We start from the raw sequence: 21,053 nt of genomic DNA, 5'->3' as shown, positions 1-21,053 counted from the left end.
ATGGACCACGCGTGCCACAATTGAATAATAAAGAGCAGCGAGGAAATGAAAAGAGGCAAAAGCCTTAAGAAATAAAGACAGCTGCCTACAAGAGTCTCGTAACGTGAACAAAAGGAGAAGAACATTTTTGTCCAGGTTAAATATATATCGAAAAGGAAATTTCGTCACTGCATTAAAATGGAAGCAAGTTCAAGTCGAATTCGCAGAGCTATCAAAGGTTTTTCCATCTCCATGCGTCCCTAATGAAAGAGCATCGCGCTTAATTAACATTTTTCTGCATGGTTAACTAAATGCAACTTTAACTTAGTCACCAGTCAACAGCAGAGGCTTTTTGGGAAAGGGCCCTCCAACGGGCGCATGCACTGTCTGCAGCAGAGCAGGTGAGAGTTGTGGCGCATGGATGGTCAGAATCACACACTGGGACTCAGAGGCATTGACTGCACAAGAGCATTGTCCGGCCTGAAGCCGCGGGTGGCGGCATGGGGCAGGACGTGTTACCAGGTGCAATGGCAGCGCCCTCTTATGTTCACTCTGGCCAAGGGGCTCACACACCACATGAACCTGCCTCGTCAGGGATATATGTTCCCTATCTGCCATCTTCAGCTGATCTATACCAGTCCTATGTCACCGGACTGCGTCAAATCAAGCACACATATGCATAAAGTTAATGTCTGATTGCAAATTAGATTCCTTGCTTCAAATGTTATCCACCATCATCAAACATCTAACTTTACGCACGAAGCTCTCCTGAAAGGAGTGTGGCGCGCGCGATCGGAGAGCTTTTTTTGTGTGTGTGTGTTCGAGTTTTTGGGGGCAATTTTAAAGCAGATAAACAAAAAATCTGATATGATGGAAATCATAAATAATAATAATGCAGAAAACAACCGCACTGTATAAATAAATAAACGCCGTGAGACAGAATAAATAATATTGCACTTACTGCAAAATTATTTTATGACTGTGTAACATCATGCTTCACGACATTGGTCTTATTATGATATAAATCAGCTCGCAGATATGATAAGCAGGTGAGTGAACCAAATATGATGCGCGTCAAAGGAATGTCTTAATTATCATCACATTAAAGACAAACAGAACAAGCATCGTTATTTTTACACATGAAAACATGCCATCTCTTATTTCAAATGCCACTGTAATGCTTGAAAAATACGCTGTTTTATTTACATGGTTATATTATTGTGTGATGTAGAATGTTTAATCGAAGTAGCCTACTTCTTCCTAAATGCTACCGTTTCTGAACTATAAACATTTAAATGAACTATTAAAACCAATTATGTACTGTCAATAAATACATACACTTGTAATGAGAATGATGTTTTACAGATAGACTACAATATAGAGCACTTATAAAATGTGGAACAAATATGTCCAGTATGAGAGAGGTGGACGCTCTTAATTAACGCAAAATGTCTGATATGCGGAGTAATTATTATTATAATTTTTTTTTTACTGTGTCAAAACGCACTTTATATTCACTAATATTTGGATATTTCAACGATTGTGCTCATGAATACAACATAGGGCTGTACATGGCTAAATATGTTCGTGTCTTTTTGTTTTGTGCTGTTACACATCATCTGTATGTTTTGTGTACCGCAATGTCTGCAAATAAAAACAAATAAATTAAAACAACATGCGTTTTTAAATTGATTTTAAGCAGCATCACTTTAAATTAATTAACTAATTAATTAAGGAGAACGTTCCTGGTAATACATAGTTTCTTGTTTTGGGTAGATGGTAGGACGAACATTTTAAATAACCCACAACAGAAAGGACAATTTATCATCTTAATTATATATATATATTTTTAAAGTTAATTTACAATCATAAATACTAATTAATCAAAGTTACAACATTTTTTACATTTTTTTATTAGGTCTAATCTCGTCCTTCTCCAAAAAAAAAAATTACGCACTAACTTTTTGATTGAGTAATTAATTAATTATGCATATGTATTTTCTCTTCTAATTAATTAATATTTACCCTTACATTACATTCTAATACTGATTTGGATCGTTAAAGTTACATAACACTGCCCCCAAAACGTGTAATTCGAAAACAGAATTAACATATTTGAACTCTAATTGTCGCTAAATAAATGATGCAATAAAAAAACAAAAATAAAAAAAACAACAACGAATCTCTACACAGGATATTTAAAATCAGTACGTTATATTTGCATACAGACCGGTAAAATGGTGTGTTAGGCTCGGTTTCATTCGAGACCTGCTCAGAAGCATAAACGGTCCAGATGTATAAATGGATAATATATTTGGAAAATATTTCAAAACAAAAATAATTTAGCCTATTATACCCCCTTAAAATAACAGTGAAAAAAGCCGAAAATATGAATGTGTCAATTGAATATAAAACACCTGCGTGCATCTGTCTCTCTGTCTGTGTGTGTGTGTGTGTGTGTTAGTGTGTCACCGATCATCTTATCTATTATTACTTTAATCCAAAATCAACCTGGGCATTTTGTTGGCTAAATTCTATCATAATTTGTTTTGTCGATATAAGACACGAGCTCTGAGAAGAAACACGCCCACACATATACATAGGCTACAGTCATTTATGTTTCTCAGTAAGTGTACTATCTTCATAAAGCAGCAAAAGCACATTCAAACAAACCTTTAAAAATCCAGGAACGGATCATATTCACTGTCTGCGCGGTTAAGCAGTGCAAATGTCTCTGTTCACGGTCGTGCAACAATCAGAAAGAAAAGCAGCCTGGAGCAAGTCTGCGTCCAGAGGAGCTACAACTGCAAAACCAGCTCATCCTCATACCGCCGATTCTCTGCAACCTCCATTTTATCTTTGTGCAGGTAAGAGAATAACACAAACATAAATCTCAGGAATCAAGAAAAAATACTTTCCCCGCATCTCGATATCATCATTCAATATAGATTGAGTAAAGCGTGCAATCTGCGTATTTCAGGCCTGCACCTCCAACAATATGCGTTTTCACTACCCATTCAATTTAACAATTCACATATGAACATATAATAATCATAATAAACAAATATGGCCACCTGACTGTCCTGTCCATAAAATAAGAGAATACACATATTTATAGAAAAAAATATGGTTTGTTAACGCAAAGCTTAATATATAGGCCTATATGTCCACAGTCCCCAAACAAGTTTCATGTATAGCAGATGGAAGCAGAAGACACTGAAGGGCAACAGCGATGTAGGGCTCCCGCCAAGGGTCACCGTGTAAATCCTTCCCCACTTCCATCATCTGACAGCTATGGCAGGATTATGTGCAAAGCTTTGCTCAGGAAATCATTTCATCTCAAAGAGAAGACCCCGAGTCTCCAACCGAGAAATACAGTGATTTCATGACCCAAATGCCACGAATAGTTAGCTTAAAAATTAGACAGATGACATTTTGTTGACAAATCTTTTTCAAAGACAAATGAAAGAACAAACCCAGGAACAAATTCTTCCATGCAGCCTTGTATTGTGTGTGTGTGTGTGTGTGTGCTGGATTTTAAAGCCTCACAATTATTATATTTAAACATAAACAGTTACCAGTCAAACATCTAAAAAGTCATTAAGACATAATTTAATTATGTGTAAAATACTTAAATATGTAAATTAAATATATAGTTAAATAATTCAGTGAAACATCCTGAAGACGAAAATTATGTGTGAAGTCTGAATAAACAGAAAAGTGACAAAACATGAAATGCAGACAAAACAAATGTCGACAGTATTGTAAGAAACGATTTGTAATGCATTTCTGAATGTAATATGAATAATTTATTCAGATAATGGTAACACTTAACAATAAGGTTTCATTAATGTATTAACTAACATGAACTAACGACGAGAAATACATTTATTACTGTATTTGTTCATCTTTGTTAACGTTAGTTCATAAAAAACAGCTGTTCATTGTTAGTGCATTAACTAATGTTTACAACTACAACTTTTGATTTTAATAATGCATTAGTAAATGTTGAAATGAACATGAACAAAGCTTAATAAATGCTGCAGAAGTGCAGTTTATTAGTTCATGTGAAGTAATGTAGTTAACTAATGAAACCTTATTATAAAGTGTTACCCAGATAACAGTAAATATAGTTTAAGATGGTCTGAAATGCAAATGTAAAACAATGCATTAAGGTGATTAAGTTGACCATAATGAAAAAATATTTGTAAAAAAAACCAAAACAATTCTATTCTGAAATATACATATTGTGTTCAGTTTCCTAATTCACAAATTGTGATGTACAATAATGTAAGAATAAGAGCAAATACGAGTAATTAAGGAACGAGGAAAAGGCCAAGTGGAACAACATGGATCAGAAAATGCTGCCAAAGCCTAAAACCTGCAACTAGCCTTGTGGGTGATGTAGCTGGGGTATAATTGCAAGTGACCACAGCGGCTGGAACATAGTTGCACGGTGCTTAACCCTGCCATTTCCCCCGTCCCTGTGACCTCCAGGACGCGGAGGCAGGTGGGCTTCTGCAAAATTGTGTGGGGGTAGGGTTGACGTCAAAAGGGGGGCAGGCTGTGCATCGCGACCAGTAACACATGAATGCTGCCCCGTAAGGGTCGGCGGAGACCCCGTCTGGCCTTGGTGCTCCACACGCCCATAAAACAAGCCATTAAAAAAGCCGTTCACGGGCAAAGCATGAGCTCGTTAGGACAATTAACAAGAGAGGTGTTTAACTTGGCACTACATTAACACTCCAGGAGGGACTCTGCCTAAAAACAGGCCACCAAACAACACGACTGTGTGTGTGTCCCCAACACACAACATCACACAGAAAATTCAATGCCGCATGAAGTCCAGCTATACAGAGAGTAAACCTTTACAAATAAAAATAATAAATGACATACGGTATATGTTCCCCAGCCAATCGAAAGCATTAAAATGAGCAATTTAGCCTTACCAAATAACTGAAACACTATTATTATACTGCATTATTATGAAGGCCACAAACACACAAATGCATTCGCTATCTCTCCGCGGATAAACAAAGCGTCGGGACGTCCCTTTCAGGAACTGGACCGCCACAATATTAGTCAGTACAGCGAGGCCAGCGGGAATTATTCCTCTATTTTTGTCTCACAGATCTAGCCGGGCAAGAGACAGGAGCCGGGCTGTGTCAAAATGACACATTCGACTCGTCCATAATGAAAGTAAATAAGAAGTGTGATAATCTGCATTTCATGTATTTTTTGTGGGCTCTGCGATATGCAGAAATTCGTTCCTTGCAGAGAAAGAGTCTATGACCGAGAGAGATAAAGGGAATTGCTTCTCCCATCCTCTGTTTAGAATTGTAAATATGGCGTATAGGCATTGCTGCTGTCCAATTACATATATCTTTCATGTATGAAATCATGCATGGCTCTTTTTACCGCGAGGCCAAGGAGGGCCGGCACAAAGGGAGCGACCCCGGCCGCAGTGCAGTACATCCCTCATGCAGAGCGGGGTCTGGTGCCGGAGCCCTGGGCTAAGAGCACTGTTCCATTAGCGCTCTCGGATGGAGGGGAAAAAGGCGGGTGAAGAGGAGGAGGGAGGGGGGAATTGGCTCTCCTGACGGGGGCGTTCACCGCTTATGACTTCTGCTGACTTACATTCGTCCTGTTGTGAGCGTGCCTGACCCCTCAGACCCCGTACCTTTGACGTAGCCCTTCGCAAGAGCCCATTTCGGAGTCGCTAATTAGTTTAGCAGAGATGGATTTATTTTTTTTATTTTTTTTTGCTTAATGCATTAAAGTGTTGCATCTCTTTTTTTTTGATTTGCGCAAAAAATAATAAATGAGCAAGATGCACGAAAAGCTTTAGTGCTCCATCTGTTAGGTTATTTATTTATTTGCTTTCTCTTTCCCCACAAATGACAGCTCCCCACTGTGTACTAATATCAAATGACCTAAATTTGGCAAAATTACTTTGAACTTTTCAAACAAAGGCCCTGCTCTCTTTTTGGAACCTGGCTGATTCCCAGAGTGTCTTGCCTCCTTGCCCGTCTGTTTTCTTTTTAAATGCTTAATTATATAAACACTATTTATTTGCTTTCAGGGTTACACCGAGAGCAGCGAATACCATCATTTTGATCAGCTAAAGAGCATGTATGTCTGTCATGTTAGCGAAACAAAAATATCACTGCTTAACATTTACACACGAATATGCTAGACAGCGGGGCAGCACGGTAACTACACTGTACAATTTTTATAGAATTAACTTCAAATGTACTCCATGTGGTAACATTTAAATCAACTGGTTTTATTCAAATCAAAGAAATCATTTAATAAATCACCAAAGACACCAATGCAAGTCATTTTAAGGGTCAGATCAGACAGAAAAAAGCTCCATAAGGCATTAAAAATGAAATTCATTCATAGTATATTCAGATTCAAGGTGAGAAATTTGTTCATAGTGCATCTCCCATCATTGACGTACAACAAAAATTACTCTCATTCTAGGAGCAAGTATTAAACGAATAGATTCTGGGTTAATACAAGTTAAGCTCAATCGACAGCATTTGTGGTTGTTGATAACCACAAAAAGTAATTTCAACTCTTCCAAAAAGTGAGGTATTTTCAATGGAAGTGTGCAGAAATGTGAAAGTAAAAAAAAAAAAAAAAAACATGAATTATGTCAAGACTTGTGTATTATTTGAGCTGAGTTTTTCTCATCATTTTAGTCATTTAATGAAGTTGTAAAATACAGAATAAGTTGGTAAGCAATTTGTTCACACTAAAATCATATTAGCATATACGTTGTCTTGTATGAGTAAGTGTACAGTGAGTGTTTACATTTTCACAGATTCGATTGAGCTTCTGTTTGTGCGCTGATACAAGTTTATATGTGAATAAAAGCCTAAAGTCCAATCTGTTCATTATATAAACCCATCGAGTCTCTTCAGAAAATTTGGATTAAACCAATTCATTTGGATTCGTTTTACAAACTCTTTATGAACTTTTTGAAGCGTTAAAGGGGTAGTTTGTCAACGGAGGGACAGAAAGCTTTCAGATTTCATCAAAAAGACCTTCATTTGTGTTCCGAAGATGAACGAAAGTCTTGCGGGAGGGCGAGTAATTAATGACAGAGTTTGAATTTGACTTTGGAATATTCCTGTAGTACAACCTAACTTGCATTGCGTAGTTAAATATGCAAATATGCAAGTGCCAATGATGTTGACTTTCAATCAATCAGTCAATCAATCAATCAATCAATCAATCAATCAGTCAGTCACCTTCTTTGCACCTAAGCATCTTTGAGCCAAACAAATTCAATCAGCACACATTCCCTCTAATCCTACAGCAGCAGACATGTGATCGAGTCTTCAAACCGGGAAGCCTTTATCTACAGTGGACTCTCCTGTAGGCCCAGCATGGAGGAGAAGCAGCCTATGTGGGCGTGAACACAGGGGGGCCGACTGGGCTTCAAAAGCCCCCGAGGAGCTTTGGGGGTGTTGCCAGCAGGAAGAGAAGTGACTTCACAGCCTTACCTGATGGGGTTTTTGGTTTCAGTCGCCACCGCTCGGAAGCCCTCTCTGACCGCGTCCTTCTTTTCAAGTGTCCGTTTGAAGTGGGTGCCAGAAAGGTCACAACCCTTGCGGTCACAGCAGGTTTGGCGCAATGGCAGGCGGATGGCCGCAATCTATCGCTAGTGCTAAAGCTATCAGGTCTTCTTCTTTTGTTTTTTTTGGTCTGTTGGTTTATTCAAAAGTAAAGAAGAATGTAAAGCTTTCAGATCCAGTGCCTGGGCACTACTAGTAAGTCCCTTGGCAAGGGCTTGGGATGATGTAGTCCTATAATTCCAGGTATTTCCAGTTTCTTTTTCTTTTTTTCAAAGCTATGAGACCCGGTTTTGAGATTTGGTTTGAAGCATCCACAGTCTGTGGAAAATCCTTTCGGAGTGATAGCGCCACCTAGGGATGAGAAATAAAAACAAGCTATTAGCATTCACAGCAAAAGTTCTTTCATGCAACTGAACAAAGGATGAAACAAGGAACAGATTTAATAGATTCTAACACGGACGTATAAACACACACTTTGCCTTTTATAAAGCAGAGCCGAGAGGAGGTGAGGCCATTGTTAGTTATGCTCCGTAAGTGAGTGCAGATTTTTCGCTTTGCGTGCTCGTTCCCCCTGAGAAAGAGCCGGCTAAATCTCTTTCAGGAGGGGAGGACACAGAACAATATGGCTTCTATCAAGTCTTTTGAATTCTGTAATAAGCTGTTTTAGAGAACAGAAAATTAATATATAATTATTTTTATTACTGCTGCAGGACAAAACCTTATGATTTTCCAGATTATATTAAGTAATAAATGCATTTCTTTGAGTAATTTTTCCTCTCGTGGCATTAGAGGCTCTGTCTCTCCATAAAAAAAAACGAAATTTCCGGAGAAACTTAATTTCCCCCATAACCAGAACAAGACATATTCCTGTAATAACATGCATAATTGTGCACTCTGCGGAAGATCTCTCATACACAACAACAAAGCCACTTAGACAGTACATATTTATTCACATGTCAGTTCCAACATTGAAAGAGAAAAAAGGAGGAGGGAAAAGCAAAAGGGAACGCCACATGGGGCTGGGATAGAAAGCCGAGTAAATGTGTCTATCATAGGCTATGGCTCTGACAGCTCTCGCCTGTGCTGCTTGGGCTTCAGTTGAGGGAATAAAGGACAGAGAAGGAGACAGACTGTGATTTCTGAACGGTCCCCCTGGAGTCGCTTCTATTTGGCAACATTTTTATGATTATTTTTACCTCTGTGGATAGAGCAGGGTTAAAGATGCTGTTTAATTGTTCCCAAGAGCTCTTATTAAGTTGTTGATGAGGAGCTCCTGGGAGAAGCACTTAAAACTGCAACAAAAACAAGCAGTCGAGGCAGGCACACTTGTGAGGGGACGGAGGAGGAGGAGGTGCGACGGGTATTCCGAGATTGATGATAAATGGATGGAGTGCGGAGGTCTAAACTTTTTCGACGCCGGCTTACGTCTGGTCTCTCCGCGCCAGGGCCGTAACCTCTTTAGGCATGGAGGGGGACCAGTCCCTGCCGATTGTTAGAAATTGCCAAACTGTTCCCCTCAGTATTTACAATGTGTGATGCTACTCTGCTGCACTTCGTTAGGCACTGCTCTGTTTGCTGTTTGGATGACAAAATGTTAGTCTGCCTCAGTGGTCTAACACTGATAGTCAATGTCAAAAAGATTTAAAAGGATGAGAAAGTGGGCTGTACAGTTCACAGAAGTCAAACATGATGCATCAGTTTTAATGGCGAAAGACTAAGGTAAGTAGCCAAACATTTAATATTTATAATTGTTTTATGACAGAAAAGTTAAACAACCAGTGACGCAAACCACAAACTTTTTTGCCTTGTTGAAATATATTTACGCGATTCGTGTCAATTTTATCGGAATGTGACGAGAAACAGAGTTTCTTTCAACATATTAGGTGTACAAATAAGATTGAATGTGTAAATATTTAAAAATATATATATTATGTGCAAACTCTAGTCATTCTAGTCTAAATTCTGGTCTTTTTTCCCTTTCTTTATTCTTATACTTTATATATATCTTTGGCGGCCTGGCTTATCTGACCAATGACAGATGGGAGTTTTAAAAACATTGGGTGATGCTAGCTCTACATATAGTTCTACACATACAAACAAGTGATCAATATTGATACGTGATAAAGGCCTGACTGCAATAAGAAAAACTTTTGTACTGTACTGGTTAAACTTGGACAACACTAAGGGCCAGATTTACTAACAGCTTCCACCAAAAACTGCAGTCAGGATTTACTAAAGACACGCGGTGAAAATTATTTACCACCCAAAAAAAAAGCACATCTTAAACCAGACGCTAATTTTCGCTGCTCTTGGTAGAGTATGGATGTATAGAGTATAGAGTATTCGCTGTTGTTCAGTATGGAAATTATCCGGCTGTGTCTGTATCTTTATTGTGCGCGTCATCAGTAGATCACGAGCAGAACTTTCCACTCCCATTGGCTAGTGTTGTCCAATAGTGCTCAGATGCTAACTTTGCCCTGTTTAGTAAATCTGGCCTTAAATGTTTCTAGAGCAGTTCATTCGCATGGGTGTGTTGTAAATGCATGCATCCTGAAAAGCACCTATGCAGTGCTCTCTCGGGCCATACCTCCCCATTCGCACCTTCTGCACTGGGCAGACTGTGGCCTTACGCTGGGCGGAGCAGTGGAACGGAGTGGATCTGGATCAATACCCCAGCCTGCAGCGCAGCAGGGCCGCGGGCCATCCCTGACCTGGGCTATTGATCAGCCGCTCCTCGGCTGCCAATAGCAATGTGCTAGATGTGACACAGGGGCTGAGAGCAGACAGGCGGCTGAGGGATGGGGGAATGTGTATCGCCAGTGGCAGCCCCACAGCACAGTGAAGATAAAAGTCAATTCCACTTAACCAAATCACTGACAACTAAATAGTTAGTGGACGGAGGAATGTGCAAGGTTTCAGGTGGTGGCAGCTGGCTGCATGGATGACTGGGAAGCCGGGATTCCCAGGATTCCCCTCACCTGCAGTGGGAAAGCCCTACATCTATGGAAGCTTGTTTCCACCATGGATTAAAACAATTTAAAAGATATTTGCGACTTTTTATCTCGCAATTCTGACTTTATTTCTTGCAATTGCACGTTTTCATCACGCAATTCTGACTTTATAACACACAATTGCAAGTTATAAAGTGACAATTGCAAGATATCAACTCGCATTTGCAAGATATAAAGTCAGAATTGCGAGACATAAAGTCGCAATTGCAAGAAATAAAGTCAGAATTGCGAGATATCGCAATACCGACTTTTTTCTCGCAATTCCAACTTTATGTCTCGCAATTCTGACTTCTTTTCTCAGAATTGTAAGATTTAAAGTCACAATATAAATACAATAAAATATCTATTAAATTAAATAATAATATAAAAAACTTAGCAAGTCTTAAATTTCTGAAAGGCTGTTTAAATTAAATTAAATTAAATTAAATTAAATTAAATTAAATTAAATTAAATTAAATTAAATTAAGAAATATTTAAATTGTTCCATTTCTTGGTAAATTATTTAGACATTGGGCACTCGTCATATAGATTTAAAGATCTGTGCATGTTTGCGTACAGCACTCTCAGGCGGTGCATCTAATCCATCTTCCAGGCAGCCATTAGCAGTCCATATCAGAGTAGTTTACATGTCACTTTACTGCTCCACTGCCTGTTCATTGCTATTCTGTAGCCAATGGCCTGCTTGTCCATTCAACACCTATCTTAGGCTTCATATCTCTTCCTTTAATTACTGACTGACAGGAAGGCAATACTGAACACTTCATTATAGAAGCAGCCCAAAGACCTGATACCATAGCCCAAGTCTCTCTGGTCAGTCCGACATGCACTGCCTAGGTCAGCAAAGGTCAGTCACCCTGAATTTATCAGGCAGTGGTTGACCGAGCCCAGCCAGGTCATCGTACAGCAGGGGCAGTGACCTTGGCCGACTGCTTGCATCACGTATTGATCCAGTCGTTTATGTCAAGGCCACACTAATCACCAATAGCAGAGTCTCTAAAGGACAGTTAGGCACCAATGGATGTGTCTGCGACTGGAGAGAGCACAGAGAAAAATCAGCTGCAAGGTTTCTTGCTTATGAAAATGACTCAGATAATTGAGAAACTTGGTTTAATTTAAAGGAATAGTTTCTAATCGATTTCTTATGAAGCACAACTCACAACAGTCACTTTCAAACCAAGCAGGTTTCTGTATGTCAATGCAGTGAATTTGCATGACCAACTTAACCCGATGCAAAATCTGCATGGGGATCTCTTTTGTCCTCATGAAATTTACAATCACATGGATTCCTATTGAAATGACTGAATTTCACCCGCAAAATTTCACAGAGCAATGGTAAATGTGACCGCACAGTAAAGTCTTAAAATTAAAATTGAAATGTTTGATCATTCTGGCATTACTTACTTAAGACTTTCTGTCTTCTATGGAACACAAAAGTTAAGTATTTTCAATCCAGTTCATAAGACCAGTCTGAAAATCAGACAGATCAGATACTTAAACTGTGATCCCAGTGATCCAGTGATCCAGTTGCAGTGGTTAACAGCCCATTGGAATGAATGATTATCGGTGAATAATGGCATATTTGTCACCAAAGCATTGGAACATGGCATATGGACTGCACTGTACAAAAAAATTAAATAAATGGTAAAGCAGGACGCCACGTCTCTCTTGCCTACCCTGAGCCCATTTAGTTTTAAACAGACCACCTAAATCCTAAATTAATCAGGAAAATGTGACATTAAGTGTAACTGGGACATTAATTTACATTTGATAAAAAAAAAAAAAAAAAATTCTCTCAGGAATTGCCTCATCATCTCAGAACACCACTGCATGCCATTACATTCAGTTGTGTGGAATAGAGTGACTAGTACAGTATTCGGAATTTCTCCCTTTATGTTCCAGTCACACAGGTTTAGAATGGAATGAGGGTGAATAAATGATAGAATCTTTTTTTTTTTTTTTTTTGATATCAATCTTATAAACACCAAAATCTAATGTCCAATTAAATTCCAGGAAATTACATCCCTTTGAAACCAGTTTATTTAAAGGGACACAGCAGTGATCAGCACCTGAACAAATCAGTGTTAGATACTCTCATAAGCCTAAACTGTTTGCAAGATTAAGTAGATGTCAGCTTCCTGTGTAGACCCGGCTTCAATAGTGTGCAGGAGAGCGCTTCTGAGAAAGTTTCAGTACAAACGTGTGTGTATTTGTGTAACCGAACTTGTGTTTCCCTGTGTGTTGGCGTAGCATAGTGCCAGTTGCTCTTCAGATCTCTTTCTCGCTCAGCATTGTTGCATTAAATGACAATAAAGGTCGGGAATCTGCGGAGCAGGAGAGACGAGCAGCCATTTCAACCCTTCTTGCTTTATTACGCTTTGTTCCGTTTAATCAAAAAAGTGATGCATACAGATAACCCCCTTCTTTTTTTTTTCTTTTTTTTTAAAAAGACCTGATAAACAGAAACGATTGCATCTCTAAATAATAGATGATATCCTGGCTTCATACAGACACGTATAAAAGGGGAAAATAATTGAAGACAACAATGTCCTATAAGAGTCCCACTTGAGCAATGCTGATTCAGAAAGCTTCCTGACTTCAAACGCTCTGTCATAAAGTATGGATAATCCCTTAAGAAAGGCGTGCGTCTGTTTACAATTTTCTTCTAATTAAGGCTACAGAATAGGGCGATCTTTGTTCAAATTGATTTGTGTTGGTTGGATTTTGGCAGAAAACTGTACCACTGGAAAAGTGTGTGTTTGTGATGGGGTAACGAAGTAAACAATAACATCCTAATACAATCTCAGTGTCTGAATAAATATTCTTGCATCTGTCTACATATGACACACTTTCAGACAGGAAAACAGGTTTTCAAAACAACAAATTAACCAAGTCTTTTTCTTTCTTTTTTTTTTTTTTTTAAACAATAACCCGTTTTAGACAGTAATCCCAGTGGTCTACCTGAATCCAAGAGTATCTCAGACACTGCATCAAAATGAAGTTTTGACCTCAATTTGTCTTGACTTCCCTCAAAAGCTGGGCACTTTCTTATCTTTGTTGTGTGTGAATTTAAATCGGTTATGGAACAAATCAATCAGCGCAACAAAGAGCAAAACAGCCCCAAAATAAGCCCCAGAAGGAAAATGGGACAATTACATTTGGACACATCCCTCATGATATTCCCTTTAAAGGACATGTCACATGTCAGTGGCTGGATATCAACAACAGTTTAAAGAGATATGAGCGATGCGATCCCGAAGACCCACGTGATGGTTTATTTGAGGGTGCTTGAGAGAAAGCTGGATCACGCATAACTTCTTCACAGATAGACATGGAAATATCAATGGCACCCTATTAATATAAAAAAACATATATATAATACTAAACAAATAATGTTTTGTGGGCTGGGTGTTATCAGGACTCTAACCACCAGAGACGTTTAGAATAGTGGACAGTCTTTATCAGTTTTTTAATGACGTATTTTTATAATTAAATTTTGAATATGTAGTTACACCCTTACTTCCTAAAATGACTTCCATTAATGTCCTCCAAATAAAGGTTCATGATCAGCCCAAAACTGGGTTGCAATGCAAAATACAACTAAATGCATTTATAGTAAGATTAGCTAATAAAAATGTAAAGGGACTACATGCTCCACATTTCTTTTATTGTTAATGTTAAAGGCAATGTGTTCAAATTCCACTGTGTTTTGCCACAAATTCATTTGTAACTTGATATAAAATAGACAAATTAGGTAGATGTTAACACGGGTAGGTTATGAAACATCTTAAACAATCATGAACAATGCAAAAAACAGACTGCCTTAATTATGGGTTCACTTGGAAGACTTTTACTTAATATTATGTTTAATTACATATGTATTTATTTTAGTACTGTTCATTTGTAATGATAGAAACTAGACACAAATTAGGTTGATGCTCAGATGGATCATGTGTGACATCCTCAAAAATCATAAACAAAAAAACAATTTTAGGACTATGACCATTTGATGTAAAAATCTGGATCCTGAAATAAAACCTGTTTGAAACCACAGGTCTAATACAGCTTTAAGATCCTGAACTAAAAGATTTTGCTACATTAAAACCATAAATAATCATAAAAATCAGGTGGCCAAGAAAACAGCAACTGTGTACATTTTTTCGTAACTGTTTTTGTGAGCAAAGTCTTTTTATCATCTTTTTGGTGCACCATGAAAAGCCCATCAAAAACACATTTGAAAACACTCCTTGGTTGGTTTGAAAGGCAGATAAAGGCTTAAGATAAGGAATTAAGAGTGAGATTATTGGTGAAGTTTGTGAGACAGTGGTCCATGTGTCTGTGTGGGGGAGATTTGAGGATTAAAATAAGCTGACCCTTCATATTTAGTGCCATGTGTGAGAGATTAATCTAACTAGCCCAGATCACATTAGACCTTATCATTGTGCAGAAGATCTCACTGTCGGCCAGAGCACAACCCATCCCCTGCTGTTGGATTAGTGACTGAGAGACACGTGTGTGTGTGTATGTGTGTGTGTGTGTGTGCGTGCTGACCGAACTTTAACTGACAAAGGATCGCACCTATACTAAAGCAGGAGAGGACCTCAAACACTTCATTAACACCTAGAGCCATGCAATCCAGACAACCCGTGCCGAACGCCCGATCACTCAGCTCTGCTTCATTGGCCTGTTCTTGCCCTCATGCCAAAGAAAAAAAGAGGCAGTGCATCATTGTTCATCAAGCTATGATGGTGACTAAAACTCTTCACCTGCCACCTTCTCCCGGCCAGTGCAAGTTTTAACCTGTCAGACACTAGAGGGAACCTTCAAGACTCTTTTGACACATCCCAACCCATAAAAATCACCTCGCTGCCAGCTATCGTTGACTGAAAAGCCCTGGATCTGCCACCTCCACGCCACCATTGGGAGCACAGGGTCGTTAATACACTTCGGCTCTGTTTACACCTGGTATTAAGATGCGTTTTGGTCGTTCGGATCACAAGTGGACGACGCTAAATACAGGTGTAAATGGGGTCTAAAGCGTTTTGAGCTTGTCCACTTCCAGAGGTAGTCAAAAACTCATTCGACCGGATTGCTTTCATAGTGTAAACATTCATGTGGTCGAATTCATTCGAACAGTTATAAAAGACCGGCTACTCTCCGTCTACTGAACTAATGCTTAAACATTTTGGGAAGCGCTCTAGCCAGATGGGATTTAAACTTTGAAGTTTAGTTTGAAGGAGAAAAACGTACCAAGCACAATGTTCTCTCACCGTTCCTGATTTCTAACACACACTCACAGCGTTTGGCTGGTCTTGCAGGTGTCAGAGCAGAAACGAAAGCTGATGCTCTCCGTATGTTTTTCCGTCTTCTCGGGGGACGTTCATATGTAAATTACGTGTAAAGTTTTGGGAAAAAACCCTCCCCTCAAAGAAATCAGGACAGAAGTGGTTGAAAGTGGACAAAAGAGACTGATTAAAACACCAGGTGTAAAGGGAATGTGTCTCCCTCGCCTACTTGTGATCCGATCGACCAAAACTCATCTTAACACCAGGTGTAAACAGGGTCTTCCATCCACAATGCGGCTAGATGCCACTGATAACGCTGACATAAAATTAGATAACGGACACTTTCTGTGGCTGCAACAGTTTCGTATCAAATCATATTAAAGGCCGACAACTCCAGGTCTGTCTTTGAAGTTGGGAGGCAATTTCGAGCCTTGTGGATTACAGAGCATAAAGCAGGGTTTATTTTTACAACCTCCATTATTTCAAATTGTAAATATTCAAATCCTAGAATAAAACCCCTGGCTAAGTAGAGACAATCTGCGAAAAACAACATAGCACACCTCAAATAGTCTGCTTTGAAAACAAAATTATTATGAAGATTAACGACGAATTCTACGCGGAGATGTGTGCGCGTGTGCGGACACCGCCGAAGCAAGCCGGATAGTTTTCTTTGTGTGTTCTCGATTCGTTGTTGTCTTTATTTGTTTGAGTGTTTTGACATTATTTTGCATGCGCTGCTCTTGGCTGGAATTAATATTTTGGTGGGCTTGAATATTAATCTGGCATCAGAGCTGGGATTAGAGCACTATTGTTCCTTTACAGCTGAGCCCCCATAGCGAGATGACAAACACAAAGACAATCTTCTCTGCCCTGCATCTACAGATAACAGTCAGACTCTTCTCTCTCGATCCTTCTCTTTTCCTCTCTCACTTCGGCAGAGGAAGGGTGGCGGAACTTTCCATGGTAAATTTGCACGGCAATTGTGCCCTTAAACCATGCTGCTTCCCTCAGCTTATACTGTGCATTTTACAGAGTTTATCAAAGAATACAATGGGGTTATGCTTGCCTTGAACCATTCTTCTCCGGGCAAGAACAGTCATTTAAATGCACCAGTGCTACTGAAGGGAGCGCTTTGGAAAGGGGAGAAATGAAAACGCGTTACAGCAACGTGCCACATTACAACATTGACCTTTCCTGTCCGTATAGTCTACAAACAGCTGTGAACCTCCTTCTTCTGGGCTCTTTGTACATCAGACGGCTGGACCGGTACAGGCGCGGCATGCCTTGATAAAATATTCTTGCTCTCCGCGTCTCACTTTTTCTCTCTCGTGTGCTTCCCAGAAAAACAGAAAAGCACGAACACGCGCATTCGATCTCGCGCAAATACTCTGAACGGGAATAAATACACGAGCAAACCATACACTACACTCTGTCAGACTCTAAACACATGCAACTGCTGCTTTCCACTAACACTCCTGCACGGTCATATACCGAGGGCTCCAAAAGTGCTGAATTTTTTACTTTTATAAATTACATAATTTTCCTTTTATTTTTATAATATGACACATTATGTCATCAGCATAAAAGATTGATTTTTTTTTTTAAATGGGTAAAAAAGTTGGTCATGAATTTCAGAATTTCCAACGCTATCTCATGACCAATTCGTACGTATTTTACGAGGTGGCTAATTCATACGAATTCGTTTGTCTAAACCCCAGTGACAGGTAGGTTTAGGGGCGGGGTCAGGGGTAGGTAATTAGTACGAATTCATACGAATTGGGCAACTCGTAAAATTCGTTAAAATTTCCCATGAAATCCACGAGATTGTATAAAACCTGATGATCACATTCTCCAACATAATTTTAAAGCCTTTGCTTCAATGGAATTTTGTTCAATTTATTTCTTTGTTCGATGTCACAAATTATTGTTATTATTATTATTATTATTTTTACATAGAAAGAAAGAAAGAAAGAAAGAAAGAAAGAAAGAAAGAAAGATTAGAGCCTGAAAAAGCTGAAATGCATGCATTTCCACCCACTTCTACACACGCACAATACTTTCGTTCACAGAAAATGACACAGGAGTATATGTAGCTGACAGACCGTTGATTTAAAACCTCATAGAAAACAAGAGTCTGCATGCAAGTCTATTCTTATGCCACATATTATAGGCTAACACAATGGCTCACTTTCCATCTTTGCCCAAGTTAAGGCCCATGCAGCACTTTATCAAGATGGATGTCAGAGAACCGCTCAGCCCATTGGATGATCATAGACGTTCTGTCAGGGAATTGTCAATTCAAATGGGAACACTACGTGTCTTTAGTTCTGATGCACGTCTACATGTGTGACCTAGAGGCACTGTGCTACTTGAGCATTAGCAAGCACTTGTCAGAAACAGCAGGAGGGGTGGAGAGAGATGGGAAAGGAGGTGGAGAAAAAAAACTGAGAGAAATCAATGAGAAGCCAAGAGTATGTAATATTTAACAGAGAAAACTTGGGGCATCACACAACATATCAAAAGCAAAGGAATATTTAAACGTATAAAAAAGGCCCATCAGAACCATAGCCTGCTGGTTAGGGCATGTGCATCAGATGTGTTGAGCCACTGCGCTCATGAGCAAAGGTTAAATAAATTGTGGCGACAAAAGCATTGAGACCAATACACCACAGGCCTGTGAGAGGAAGTAATATACTAAACAAGTAGACAGAGCTAAACTAGAAGTCAAAATGAGAATTTAAAATGATTGACGCATGGCTAATCAATGAAATGGGTGTTTACGCGTCAATCCGCCTAGATCCTCCCAGATTGGAAGGGGTTAATGGGAAATCAATAACGTAGTGATACATTCATGGATGAACCGAATAACGCAAAGGGAGAAGGGAAAACAGTGAGTGTGTATAAGAGGAGGGAGGAGCAGATAGGGCCCATGTATTCTGTGATAGCTACAGACTTCCCAGATGTTATCCGTCACTCAAGAGAAGACTCCTGGCGACCAGATGTATATGTGACGACATTTTGTCCCCATAATGTAGGGTTTACCAGGACACACACACACGCACACAAATATTATATTTTATTCCTCCAACAACAGTCAAACTTAAAATGTATGATTGAAATTGTGATTTAAATAAAAAAGAATGGCATGCTACAAATAAATGAATTTTCAAAATGAATTTCAGATTCATCATATTTTTAGTAGGTTATTTAATAAATACCGAATAAACCAAATGAACCTACAACAAAGCCCCGGGAAAGTTTCAAGTAAAGCCAAGACCAAGTGTAACTTTACAATTTGCTTCAAAACTGCAAAGCTTCATGGTCTCCGCTTATGCCTATTCATTAACTCCTTAATCACTATGACAGCTGTTTATAGCATCTCCGCTAAGAGGCAGGAAATGATCAATTTATTTATTTACAGTTAACAAAGACCCTCCGCATCATGTAAAAATAAATAAACACGAGGATGATAAGGCCGGGAGAAACACAATGCCTTTAATTTGTGCAAAGCTACTTTAGGTTGATTTTTTTTTTTTTTTTTACCCAAACTAACTAAGTGGATTGAGAAAAAGAGTTAACCACTTTTATCATTTGCCGAAGTGACGAATCTGCTTTTCCTTTGTATTTCCCTCTAAATGCATGTTCTGTTTCTCTCTGATAAGTTATGTTGTCTAAAAACATCCATGCTTCTCCAGCGCTTTGTTCGTCAGAGGAACTTCATACCCAGGGATTTACTAAACACAATTCATCAAAGTGGAACAGCAGTGTTTTTCTCCCTGCTTTCCTAATCCCTTTTTGCCACAGATGAGAGATTTGCTGTTCAGACTCATTAAGATTAGAAGCGTTTTTTTGCCCGAGTTATTTAAGAATGCAAAGTTCCCGCCGAAGACCGCACAGAGTTCACGGAGAAGGGAAATCTCATGGAGATGCTGTGTTCTTTTATAACGTGACCACCGCGGCTCGCATTTCCACGCTCCGTGTCATGCTGAGTGCTAGCTAGTGAAACGGCTCTCCAAAACACTGAACTCATTAGGACAGACAGCAAATTATCCATGTGTCTGACAGCGGAGTTGAATTACAAAGTTCAAGGCAAACAATGGGTGAATCAACATTTCGAGAAACAGCTCAAATTGTGATAATTGAAACAGCTACAGAGCATGTATCATGTGCACGGTTGGCGGCTGGGAGAAAAGGGTGCAGCGTGTGTTTGTTTTGGCGGCTGGAGTGTCAGAGTTTTGGCTGAGAGAGCTTGTGTTTTGTTTAGGAATGTAGGATTCTTTGAGAGAGCTGCAGTAGTGGTTTGGCGTAGGAGGCCAAAGTCCTATGACTAAAGAAGCAGAGGTCTTTGGCACGAAAGACCAAAATCTCTCTTCCTAGTGTAATAATCCTCTGAACACGTGTTACATTTATTCATTTATACATATATATGTTCCTTTTTTTTTTTTTGGAGCTAAGCAGACAATGCTCTTTGAACAGGCTGAGAGGTTTTGTTTGGAAGTACCTTGGCTTGGTGGTAATATTTTGATCCAAAGAATGCTGGTTTTAGGTTTAGGAAAATAGTTATGAAATAAAAACAGTCTGAGGGGCCATTACACAGGACATGTTCTCGCATTCCATCAGCGCTATTTGTTTAATTGTTGGCCTAGGTAAATATCCACTAGATGAATGGATTTGGTTGTTACGCCACATCTCACATTTTTTAGCATCTCACGCCATGGCGGGGCGTCAATTTTAAAACTGTTACATTTTTGAGAGGCAGCGCATCAGTGTTAGATTCAAAACAATGGATAAGCATATTCATTTTTACATATAGACAATCAATTATTTATGGGAATTAACGCACCTACTGCACTTTTTCAATTCAGTTGAGTTCTGTCTAACTGTTGAATGAATGCATCCTATGCAAGCAACCAATAAAAGGGCTACAGTATACTTGATTTGAATTAAAAGATAATTCTTAAAGGGATAGTTCACCCAATTTTTTAAAAATGTATTCTGTCATTAATTACTCACCCTCATGTCGTTCCAAACCTGTAAGACTTTCGTTCATCTTCGGAACACAAATGAAGATCTTTTTGATGAAATCTGAGAGTTTTCTGTCCCTCCATTGACAGCTACGCAACTACCACTTTGACGCTTCTAAAAGTTAATAAAGAGATCGTAAAACGAATCCATGTGAATTGAGTGGTTTAGTC

The 21,053-nt window shown here is 39.0% G+C and overlaps 1 protein-coding gene across 1 annotated transcript in view; it reads right to left on the bottom strand.

Annotated features, from left to right (window-relative positions):
• Nucleotides 1-21,053, bottom strand: part of zfhx3b (zinc finger homeobox 3b) — a 225,595-nt gene that overhangs the window by 147,086 nt on the left and 57,456 nt on the right. The window contains exon 4 of the mRNA XM_084403785.1: nucleotides 7,494-7,916. The gene's annotated coding sequence lies outside the window, so the exon portion shown is untranslated. The remainder of the gene's footprint in view (nucleotides 1-7,493; nucleotides 7,917-21,053) is intronic.

This window comes from Rutilus rutilus (assembly GCF_951802725.1).
Source record: "Rutilus rutilus genome assembly, chromosome: 3".
NCBI lineage: Eukaryota > Metazoa > Chordata > Actinopteri > Cypriniformes > Leuciscidae > Rutilus > Rutilus rutilus.
The sequence above is the reverse complement of the archived record's forward strand: the minus strand, read 5'-3'. Positions and strand labels throughout refer to the sequence as shown.